Source organism: Oncorhynchus kisutch, linkage group LG1 (assembly GCF_002021735.2).
Source record: "Oncorhynchus kisutch isolate 150728-3 linkage group LG1, Okis_V2, whole genome shotgun sequence".
Lineage (NCBI taxonomy): Eukaryota > Metazoa > Chordata > Actinopteri > Salmoniformes > Salmonidae > Oncorhynchus > Oncorhynchus kisutch.
In genome coordinates this window covers 38,113,912-38,126,879 of record NC_034174.2, presented here as the reverse complement: position 1 = coordinate 38,126,879, position 12,968 = coordinate 38,113,912, and positions in this window count along the sequence as shown.

Sequence of the window (12,968 nt, the reverse complement as noted above, 5' to 3'; positions counted from 1 at the left end):
AGGCTAGCCCGAACCATGAAAAACAGCCCCAGACCATTGCTCCTTTTCCACCATACAGTTGGCACTGGCAATTCAGGCAAGTAGTGTTCTCCTGGTATCCACCAAACCCAGATTTGCCAGATGGTGAAGCGTGATTCCTCACTCCAGAGAACTTGTTTCCACTGCTCTAGAGTCCAATGTAGCGAGCTTTACACCACTCCAGCCAACGCTTGGCATTGCGCATGATGATCTTATGCTTGTGTGCGGCTGCTCGGCCATGGAAACCCATTTCATTAAACTACCGACGGACAGTTATTGTGCTGACGTTGCTTCCGGAGGCATTTTGGAACTTGTTAATGAGTGTTGCAACAGACAATGTTTATGCACTTCAGCACTTGGCGGTCCCGCTCTGTGAGCTCGTGTGGCCTACCACTTCGGGTTTGAGCCGTTGTTGCTCCTAGACATTTCCACTTCACAATAACAGCACTTACAGTTGACCGGGGCAGCTCTAGCAGGGCAGAAATTTGACAAACTGACTTTTGGAAAGGTGGCATCCTATGACAGTGCCAAGTTTAAAGTCATTGAGCTCTTCAGTAAGTACATTCTACTGCCAATGTTTGTCTATGGAGATTGAATTGCTGTGTGCTCGATTTTGTACACCTGTCAGCAACGGGTGTGGCTGAAATAGCTGAATCAACTCATTTGACGGGGTGTCCACCTACCTTTGTATATATAGTGTATATTATGTCCTGGGAATGCCCCCAACATCCAATTTAATGGTCCTTATTGTACGGTGCTGTAATAAAGTATGTGTGCAGAGGGTTATTCCAGAAAATTCCATAATAATCAGGATAGTGTTGAGTTAACTTTCAACAAAGAAGGTTAGTTGGGGAAGATGTATTTGTTTCCATGGTTTCTGAGTTCATTTGAGATCTAACTAAAATGATCTTGCTAACTCATTGATCCTGCTTTCTGGAATACCCCTGAGGCCACACCTTTCTTTGTTTCCTTCTCAAGGATATCTTAAGCCTCACCACCTCAGTTGACCTCAACACTGACTGCAATGCTTTCAGACTTTTGGGGTTCTAATGAAACCAGCTCACTGAGGCATCACTCACAGAGGGCACTCCCTCTCTCTACATCTCTCTCCATCCCTTTGTCTCTCCCTTTCTCGTGGGTTCAGCCATACACTGTAATTTACAGCACCCTGGAGCTCTGAGCACTTAACACAGAGCCTCCCTGATTAAGGGGAGAGTATGTCTGCTGATAGGGGGGAAGGGTGTGTGCGTCTTTTCATAAAGCAGCCCGCTGGGTACAGACGTCAATTCAATGTCTATTCCACGTTGGTTCAATGTAATTTAATTGAAAGGATGTGGAAACAATGTTGATTCAACCAGTGTGTGCCCAGTGGGAGGTGTCTGGTATTGTTTTTAGAGGTTCGCTAAATAACAGACACCTGGTAAGGTTGCAGACAGTTTGGTTGGACATTTGGCATATTGCCGTGGGGAAGATTCTAGAACTTTGATCAAGTATTTATTTATCTATTCTCATGGACCTTTCAGACATTTCTGAAATTAGAAAGGGTTAAACCCTCCTTTCCTTTCCCAATGGTCGAGCCAGGATCCCTCACTGTCATAAATCATGAGTCATTCTTTAAAAGCACCTCAGACCCAGACACCCCACCCCTCTTCCCACCATGAGGTCCAGGGGTGGCCTCTCATTTAGTGGTTAATTAATAAATTAATCAGCAGCTCTGTAACTTCCGTGATTGGCCCTAGGTCATCTATTACGGTATCACCATGGTTACTGTCTGTGGTAATTAAAGATTATATTTAAGCTCGTCGATACATGTCCTGGAGGGGTCTGTGGCTTCATGACAGCATTTACACACACTCACACAAAGACACAGATAAAAACATGTTAGTTGTAAATTCTCCAAACATTATGAGAGAGTAGAAAGCTATCTGGTCCATTTCACAAATGGGTGAAATGAGATAGGAAGAGATTGTGGAATTTGATGAGAGAGAAAGTCAAGCCACAAAGGCCCAGAAGATCTAGGCCAAAGATCATGTTGACTTAAAAGGAAACAGAACGGCGCTCGGTCATATGGACATTCAGTGTGATCCTACATTATCACCCTTGAAAAGAGGAGCAAAAATGACTACAAAATAAATCATTAAATTACTGAGCTATATTGCTAAAAAAAGAAAGGGAAATTAGATTATTTTATATTAATACAATTGCTTAGAGAAAGAGATTTAGTTTAACAAGGCAGGGGTCAAAATTATTGACACTCCTGTTTTCAATACATTTTGATATCTTACCTTGCGAGGATAATGGCACTGAGCCTTTTTCTAAAATGTTGTAGTTGTTGGAAAACACATTGGGAGGGATCTTAGGCCAGCAGCATACTACCCTGCATCCCACTGCAGGTTTGGTCCTGGTCAGTCCCTGGATGGGAGACCAGATGCTGCTGGAAGTGGTGTTGGAGGGCCAGCACTCTTTCCTCTGGACTAAAAAATGCCCCAGGGCAGTGATTGGGGACATTGCCCTGTGTAGAGTACAGTCTTTCGGATTGGGACGTGAAACGGGTGTCTTGACTCTCTGTGGTCAGTAAAGATCCCATGGTACTTATCGTAACAGTAGAGGTGTTAACCCCGGTCTCCTGATTAAATTCCCAATCTGGACCTCATACCATCATGACCACCTAATCGGCCCCAGCTGCCAATTGGCTCATTCATACCCCCTCTTCTCCTCTGTAACTATTCCCCAGGTCATTGCTTTAAATGAGAATGTCAGTCAACTTACCTTAATATCCTTAATACCATTAGTCTGCACTTATGGACTGCTACTCTTCAATTCAAACCGCAGGTTTTCAATGGGTTTCAAGTCCGGAGACTGAGATGGCCACAGCAACATTTTGATTCTGTGGTCAATTAACTATTTCTTTGTGGATTTTGATGTGTGCTTGGGGTTATTGTCTTGCTGCCAAGTTTCACCACCATATTTTACAGTAGGTATTGGGTTCTTCTCTGCTTATGCATTCTCATTTCGACGCCAAACTGATGCCAAACCCACCACTGGTGGGTGGAGCTCTTTTCATGTCATCTTACCAAAGCACTTTTTCCATTCCATGTGCCAATGCCGTTAAACAAACTACAGGCTTTTACATTTGTTGGATGACATGAGAATAGAGTTCTTTGGCCAACAATACCAGTGGTGGGTTTGGTGTCAAAATGAGAATTCATGAGAATGGTTGTGGATCTTTGATGTTATTGGGCTATTTTGCTTCCACTGGTCCTGGGGCCCTTGTTATGGTCAACGGCATCATGACCTTTACCCAGCACCAGGACATTTTAGCCAAAAACCTGGTTGCCTCTGCCAGAAGGCTGAAACTTGGACGCAAGTAGATCTTTCATCAAGACAATAACCCCAAGCACACATCAAAATCCCAAAAAAATAAATCAAAATCAACATTCTGCAATGGCCATCTCCAACATTGAAACATTGAAAACCTGTGGTTTGAATTGAAGATGGCAGTCAATAAGTGCAGACAAAGGATATCAATGATCTGGTAGGATTCTGTATGGAGGAATGGTAAAAGATCCCTCCCAATGTGTTCTCCAACTCATAAAACCTTTTAGAAAAAGGCTCAGTGTCATTATCCTCGCAGGGTGAGGTATTGAAAATAGGCGTGTCAATAATTTTGACCCCAACCTCTTTTAGAGAGAAAAAGTATTACTTGTTAACCAAAATATCTTTCTCTGATCAATTGTATTAGTGTAAAATAATGTAATTTCCCCCTTTTTTTTGCATACAACATAGCTCAGTATTTGAATTCTTTATTTTATACAGTAATTTTTGCTCATCTTTATCAAGGGTGTCAATCATTTCAGACCCCACTGTATATCAACAACCAACCACTCTGTGCCTGATCTAGAAAAGACTTATGAGTGTCAGCTTGTTTACTCAGCAGTGACATAGTGGATTGGTGAGAGAACCCTCTGAGTTATCTTAAAGTGAGCGTGCATTAGCTTCAACTTCAACCGTGATTTAGACTGGTCAACACTAGTGTATGGAGGGGGAGCAGAGAGGTCAGCTTAATGGAGAACTGTAACTTCACATGCTTTTAAAAGCTGTGTAAATTCCTAACTGAAGGGAAAATGACTCCCCTTGCTGCTTTTTCCATGTGTTGTAGAGCTTGAAAAACGACTGCCATAACACCACCTACTTACTGGGGAACTAATGTTATTGCCTCTAATACTGTCTGCTACCCCAACTACTAGTCCCATTGTGTCTGTGATTAAGGCTAGTTGCTGTATGATTGGCTAATCATGAGATGGAACGAAATGTTGTTCAATTACCCACACATACCAAAATGTATGCAAGCATGATTCTAAGTCTCTTTGGATAAAGGTGTCTGCTAAATGGTATATATTATATCATATTCTATTGTGGTTCCTGATTGCTTCCCTGCAGTATTGAAACCATGATATCATAGCCAATGCAGGTTCATCATGTTGTTATATTTGCCATTTACTAGGACAACGTAAGAGAGCAGGCACTTTCACTGATAGACCTCTTAGCAATTCTTTCAGCTGAGATTAGTCTAATAAAAAGTTATAAATCAAAATGAATATTGTAAAAAATAATAGTCTGCAGCATCATCGTTTATTAAACCATAAATCAATGGTAAACGGGGTGAATCTCTGAATGAGAATGAGGGTCGTCTTCTCATGGTTAGCGCAATTCAGGATCCTTGGGACGACCCTAAACCCTAACATGAACTCCTACCGTTACCCTAACCTTAACCCTTACTTTAACCATTTTAAATGCCATCTTAATGGGTGTCCTGTGTGGTATAGTTGGTAAGAGCATGGTGCTTGCAATTCCATGGTTGTTGGTTTGATTCCAATGGAGGACAAGTATTAAAATGTAAGTTGCTCTGGATAAGTGACTTACAGTATTGTAACCCTGAACAAGCACACCTGATTTGAGTGTATTTTATTTTTACAGGGACATGGCACATTAATCAACGTTTCAGTAAAAGTGCCGGTTTTAGCCAGCCGGCTAATTTTCATCTGCAGTCCCTGGGCAGGTTATTAAAAACAATTACAATATAGACAATCATTGAGCAGTGAGCACACGTAGAGCAGCATAGGACAAGCAAGACGTAGCATACAGACAGAGCAACATAGGACAAGCAAGACGTAGCATACAGACAGAGTAACATAGGACAAGCAAGACGTAGCATACAGACAGAGGAACATAGAACAAGCAAGACGTAGCATACAGACAGAGCAACATAGGACAAGCAAGACGTAGCATACAGACAGAGCAACAGGACAAGCAAGACGTAGCATACAGACAGAGCAACATAGGACAAGCAAGACGTAGCATACAGACAGAGCAACATAGGACAAGCAAGACGTAGCATACAGACAGAGCAACATAGAACAAGCAAGATGTAGCATACAGACAGAGCAACATAGAACAATAAGCAGCAAGACAAAATTCATAACAACAACAAAGTGTTTCCACACCTCACAAGCTACAGACAACAGACAACATGGAAAGCAGCAATACACAACTAGGGATTATGTTCACACATCTGATTGACCTTTAGCCATGTATTCATACATTTTGTGAAAGTGTGATATGTGGTGCAGTTATGTGTGTCTGATGACAATGTATTCCAGACATGGGAAGCTCTCACAGAGAAGCAGATTGACTAAAGGTGCTTTTCCTTAAGGGAACTATTCAGTCACCTCTCATGGTAGACCTTGTGGATCTCCTGTCATATATTTGGGTTTTCTGTTTAACAAAAATACTGAGTGGAGGGGGAGCCAGGCCATTTAGGATCTTGAATACAAGACATGCGTCGGTGTATTGCACAAGATTTTCCCAACTCAGGAGCTCATGCTTTCTGTGGATGTAACAGTGATGATGGCTATTGGGCTTCCTATCAAGCACTTTGAGAGCCTGTTTGTAGACAGACTGAATAGGTTTTAATGTTGTACAGCAAGCTTGGGCCCAACTAGCCAAGCAGTATGTTAAGTGGGGGAGTATCATAGATTTGAAGTACAGTTTTGCTACCTCTGTAGTCAAACAATTTCGTATAAATCTGAAATGAGCTAGGTTGAATTTGGTTATCTGAATTACCTTTTTCACATGCTTTTTAAAGAGTTTGGAATCAAGTATGATGCCAAGGTACTTAAAATCAGATACCACCTGGAGCTTCTCCCCTGACACATAGACATCTGGTTCAGTAGCATCTGTTGCCCTCTTTGTGAAGAACATGCAAACAGTTTTTTTCACATTGAGATGCAAACACGAGTCACTGAGCCACTTTGTAACCTGGACCATTGCAGTAGTGAGTTCTTGTGCAGCTTGTTGTTTGCTCTTTGCATGCACATATATCACTGTATCATCTGCATACATTTGAACTTCAGACCCAGTACAGGCAGAAGGCAGATCATTAATGTACAGGCTGAACAGGAGGGGCCCCAGTATTGACCCTTGGGGCACGCCCACATCATAGCTAAGAGTGGGCGACAGCTCATTGCTCACTCTGACACACTGAGTTCTGCATTCAAGGTATGATTTCATCCATCTCAAGGCATCGGGGGAAAAGTTGAACTTGGACAATTTTGTGATGAGAATCTCATGGTTAACAGTATCAAAAGTCTTCCTTAGGTTCAGAAACACAGCCCCAACAACGCCCCCTTTATCCGTCTTGGACTTCACATTTTCCAGAAGAAAGCAGTTGGCCGTTTCTGTGGAGTGTTTCACTCTGAAGTGCATGGAGTGTAATGTGAAGGGGCTATTGTTGAGGTGGGCAATCAGTTGTTCTGCTACACACTTTTCAACAACCTTTGACACCACAGGTAGTATACTAATGGGCCTGTAGTTACTCATGTCAGCAGGGTCGCCCGATTTAAAGATGGCCGTTATTATGGCCGACTTCCATACTCTTGGAAACACCCCGAGACCAATAGATGTGTTGGTGACCTTAGTAATGGGGCCAACGAGTGACTCATTGTAGTTCATAAGAAAGGTAGAGTCCAGCCCAAACACATTTTTGGCTTTAGAGTTCTTTAGTGAGCTAATCACCTTGTTCACCTTTGACTCAGAAACCTCCCTTATGATGAAGACAGGTTGAACGTCATTCACTAGCACTGAGCCTAATAAACCAGTGGAGGGGTTCTGTGTCAGTACCTTGACAGAGTCAATAAAGTAGGAATTGAAGGCTATTGCTATTTCGATTGCATCCTGTGTTACATTGTTATTCACCATGATTTCTAGTCTTTTTGCAGTGTTACTATGGTCTTTCACTGTTAACTTTTTTAGATTCTCCAAACTCAATTTAGAATTTCCCTTTGCTTCACCAATTATGTTAATAAAAAGGTTTGCCTTGGCCTGTCTGATTTCTTTCATCACCTTATTTCTCAACATGGTAAACCTACGTCTGTCATGCTCCAATTTGGATCTTAGTGCTATTTCTAGAGCATAATCTCGTTCTTTCATCAATTTCCAGATTTCTTCATTTAGCCAAGGAAGAGTTCACTTTTGGCCAGGTTTGGATTTTATTTTCTATAGGAAACCATTTATTGTAGTCTGGATTGTGGATAGAAAAACCTGACTATCAGCTTTCACGTCTGTATAGGACAAGCGATCATTCCAGTTAATTCCCTTAATTGCGTTTTCAAAATAGTTTAATTCACTCTTAGGTATTCTTAGTTGATCTGGCTTTCTAACAGTAGAGAGGTTAAACCTGCTCTTAGACAGCTTTCTGGCTATAAGTGTCAGATTATGATCAGATAGCCCAGTAACCATATTGAATGATTTAGTCACTCTCTCTGGTTTATTACTGAACACCAAATCAATCTGTGTTTTAGAGCAACAAGTCACCCTGGTTGGCCCTTTAACTAGCTGTGTAAGGTCAAAGGTATTAGTGATCCGTTTGAGGGTTTTCCTACAAGACTTGTCTTCATAATTAATGTTAAATCTCCCATTAAGATGACCTCTTTCCCAAAATCACATTCCCTAAGCATGTTATTAAACTGATCAAAAAACACACTTTTGGTGGAAGGTGGCCTATACATTCCAATAAGGGTAAAATACATTTGGGGAGACAATACATTTACAGGCCAATACATTCTAGTTCATTATCACATGACCACTCAATTTGTATACATCGGATATGTTCTTTAATGTAAATCATCAGACCCCCTCCTCTTCCTTCAATCCTGTCTCTCCTGAAAACATTGTAGCCAGGCACAATCAAAGCAGCACATGGAGAGGTTTTATGGAGCCGTGTCTCTGAGAGGCAGAGGAAGTCGAGGTTGGAGGTTGGATTCAACTTGTCATCTAATCATCAAGCCCTCAGTGAGCTGAATTAGTTGTGTTTTTCCAGGGCTACAACAACAAGGTGTACTGGAGGACCAGGGTTGAGAAACACTGTGCTAAACGACTAAAATGTCAATGGAAAATGGATGATGTCAGAGTTGGGATATCCCAAGGATTCTGTTAAGACTTTTCCTTCTCATAGGATGGTGGAAAAACAACAGCCATTTTGGGTGGGACTACTCAATTTCAGCAGCTGCGTCAGGCACAAAATGGTGCTGATGTTGGGCCATTTTAGTTGTCTATCCAATGTTAGCATACCTAAACCATGTTAAATTGAAGCTTGCAATGAACATACAGTACGTGAAGGTATATGTGGGTGTATATTTTCATGTATTGATTACTGTGAAGTTCATTGATCTTCTCCACTAAAGGTTGGACAGAGGTAAACTACAGACATTGGACATTTCCTCCCTCCTCACTGCTGACAGGTTGGAGATACTTGACTCACATGTGAAGTGGAGGTACATCGTAAAAATCACTTAACTGATAGACATGATGGGTTCAGGCTTGGACAGGTCCATTACCACTGTGGCCCCGGGATTAATCTGGAGCTGATTTGGCCTCTGTCAGTCCTACCGTCAGTCAGGGCTCCTGGTCAATGAGGGGCCCCATTGTCTCCCAATTTAAGTCCTACTTTGTCCTTCGAGCAAGATTGGCAATTCACAGAACTAACTGTTTGTCTACTCAACCTCATGTCAGAATGTATGAATAGACTAAGGCCCATGGTGGTTAGTGTGATCAGGGAGAAGGAAGGAGAAATAGAGAGAATCATGAGAAAACAAAAAGAGAATTACTTGACACATTGGAAAGAATTTACAAAAAGAACAGAGCAAATTAGAATGATATTTGGCCCTAAACAGAGAGTACACAGTGGCAGAATACCTGACCGCTGTCTGAGCCTAAACTAAGGAAATCTTTGACTATGTACAGACTCAGTGAGCATAGCCTTGCTATTTAGAAAGGCCGCTGAAGGCAGACCTAGCTCTCAAGAGAAGACAGGCTATGTGCACACTGCCCACAAAATGAGGTGGAAACTGCTGCATTTCCTAACCTCCTGCCAAATGTATGACCATATTAGAGACACATATTTCCCTCAGATTACACAGACCCACAAAGAATTAAAAAACAAATCAAATTTTGATAAACTCCCATATCTATTGGGTGAAAAACCACAGTGTGCAATTACATCAGGGCAACCAGTGAAGAACAAACACCATTGTAAATACACCTATATTTATGTTGATTTATTTTTCAGTTTGTACTTTGTACTAACTATTTGCACATCATTACAACACTGTATATATACATAATATGATATATGAAATGTATTACTTTTTTGGGAACTTTTGTGAGTGTAATGTCTACGGTTAACTTTAATATCTATTTCACTTGCTTTGGCAATGTAAACATATGTTTCCCATGTCAATAAAGCTCCTTAAAATTTACATTGAAAAATTGAGAGAGCGAGCGGGGATATGTCTACAAAAACAGAGGAATGGAGGAAAAGATACACACTGACAGGCAAATGGATCGTTGCTAAACTGAAGAGAGTTAGAGACAGAACAGAAAGATAATCTGACCAACAGACAGATAGAAAAGGGAGTAAAAGTGACGTTTGGCAGATTTCTTCTGTTGATCAGCGATGCGACACGGTCATTTACAGCGCACCACATCCATATGATATGTCATACACTGCCTGGCTGCCCACGGAAAGATGGCTCTGGGCTGGAAGGCAGCAGGAGGGAGGAAAGGAGTGGGAGGATAAACTGGATAATGGAATCAGAGGGAAGGAGAGGAGAAGAACAGAGGCGTTCAAACTCAGAGTGCATCATGGGTAATACACAATGACCTGAAGAAGATCCTTGCAGGGTCGAAACGTTAAAGGTGCGTGGAGGAGCTTATAAGTGTGCGGGGCTCGATTTCTTTTATACCGACTTTTTTCGTCCCTGCACCCCACTAAAGGATATGCGTTTGATTACACTTTAATACACACTGTACCGCCTCCACTCCCCGAGTCATAAAACCTGGCGCTCATCTCTACCTCTATAAAACACGCAGTGCAGTTTCACGCCTTCTTTTCTCCCTCATTTCAATTTCTAGCGTATAATTTTTTTTTAAATAGGAACAAAGGCATTTTAGTTTAGAAGGGAAACTGCTGTAATGTAAGGCCAGAAACAGTTAATGCACAAGGATTGACTGTAGAATATAACATGAGACTGAAAACTCTACTCTTGAAGAGGTATAAAGGCCATATGAAAACCACATCCTGGGGCAGAGGTGTCAAACTCATTCCACGGAGAGCCGAGTGTCTGCGGGTTTTAGTTTTTTCCTTTCAATTAAGACCCAGACCACCATGTGAGGGGAGTTCCTTATTAATTAGTGACCTTAATTCATCCATCAAGTACAAGGGTGGTGCGAAAACACGCAGAACTATCCCTCCGTGGAATGAGTTTGAGTTGTGTCCTAGGGGATTCTGAGTAGTGCGTGACTTCAACAAAGGCTGCAGGAAAAGAAAAGAATAACTGGAAAATACAGCAACCCATGCTGCTCCTCTCTCTCTCTTTCTTGCTGTCTGCCTTTCTGTCTCTCTCCATCTCTTTCTCTCCTCTCGTCCTCAGTCTTGACTCAGGCATACCACACGACACCCTCCCCGCTCCCCTCCCCCAGGGACGCAGGTTTTACGACAGTAACTTGACACTGCTCCTGTGTCCTATCACAGACAAGGCCGTAATTCACATCAAAGGCAGGCGGCAGCGAATCGTAGTGCAGCAATAAATTTGCTTGTCATGCGAGGACCAATGAGGGGCAAGCTTTAAATCACTTCTGTCAGCTTGGCGGCCAATAGCGTGGCAATGGCAGTAAATCTGTCTGAGAGGTGGGGGGTGGGCTCTGTTAATGGGTACTGCATTGCTGCTGGGGAATCCACAGGGAGCAGGATGAGGGGGATGGAGGGGTGGAGAAAAGAGAGTGGCTTTAAGAGGAGAAACATACAGGAAAATGGCAGTGTTTTTTTGTTGTCTTCCTCTTCTTCCCTTGGCTGTGTTAGAGTCCCACGAAAACAGATCTCTGGGCATGGAGCCAGAGAGAGGAGGCATTTATGACAGAAACAATCCTGAGCATGTGACCATCGAATAGGAAGACCCAGTAAACCAGCCACATCCGAAGCGGCAGCCTTCACCCTGTATAACATCCAAGAACATATCCACAATCATATACAAGATGTGACCATAAACCTGTCACTATTTTCTGTTTGATCACACAAAGATAATGTAATACAGCTCACTGGATCATGACTATAACAAGAACAGTTTCTGTTCAACATTAGTTGGCCACCATCTCCTAATCAGTTACATAACTACTGTTTTTGATCATTTAGTAGTGAACAGACATAACAAACTCCAACCAACCATAATCCCAATTGGGTTAGTAAATAAAATAATGCCCTATACAATAAAAACAGTATAAATGCAATGGAATAATGACAGTGTAGCCTTGAGTTTTATACACCAATTCCATAATGATGAATATAAAATTCCAGTCTTTAATCCTTGAGGCCCATATGTTCTAGTTTCATGTCTCGGAGTCATACTTGATGCAGGGAATTCCTTTCCTCTGGGTTCCCAGACTCGGGGTGTGGTGCAGCTATGCAGCGCCACAGTAGTTCAGAAAGCATTACTCTGACATGTTGATTTTGAGTGTGACTGATATGTGTATCAGGCATGGAAGCATTGTCATCGTATGTCTATGTATGATCTCTCTTTCTCAATCTTTCAAACTAATGGAAATGTATCTTTTCCTGCCCCGCTATGTCTAATAGTAAATTACTTTTCCCTCTGTCTCTCCAGCAGCTCCTGCAATACACTGGGTGGAATAGGGAACAACTGGCAAGTTTGCTTGCTATTCCCTCTTGTCCAACCAACTTGTACATCTGCAACCTCACACCATTACAAGCAAGTACATTTACATGCACTGCGACCACAGATGAGATTTGAGAGTAATTTATGTTCACATTACTACTTGCGGTATTGCTACACGTTTTTCTGTAGAATTGGGGCGCCTGGTGGCTCGAGTGGTAAGTTATAGCCGTGGAACGAGTGGAGGGAGGGAGTTGAGGGAGGGGGGAACATTGTGGTGATAGTGTTGTTTTTGGCTGTCTCTCCGTCCCAGGGCCCGAATTGACAGTGAGAATCTGTAAACAACAAGAAACAGCCACAGTCATAAAGCACAGTTTAAACTGCGGGGAGAAGCTGCATATCGGCCCCAGGCCCACGTCTCATAAAAACTACACAGGTACACACACACACACGCAATCCCTGTGTGACAACAACCGTTATGCTGTGGCATTATGGTCGCCCACACTGCTACACAATCCAAGAATCCCATTTCACCCTGCTCTCTCTCTCTCTCTCACTCACACACGCGCACACACACACACACACACACACACACGCACGCACGCACGCACGCACGCACGCACGCACGCACGCACACACACGCGCGCGCGCAATCCCTGTTTGACGACAACCGTTATACGTTGACTTTGAACATTAAGATTGCCCACACTGCTACACAATCCCAGA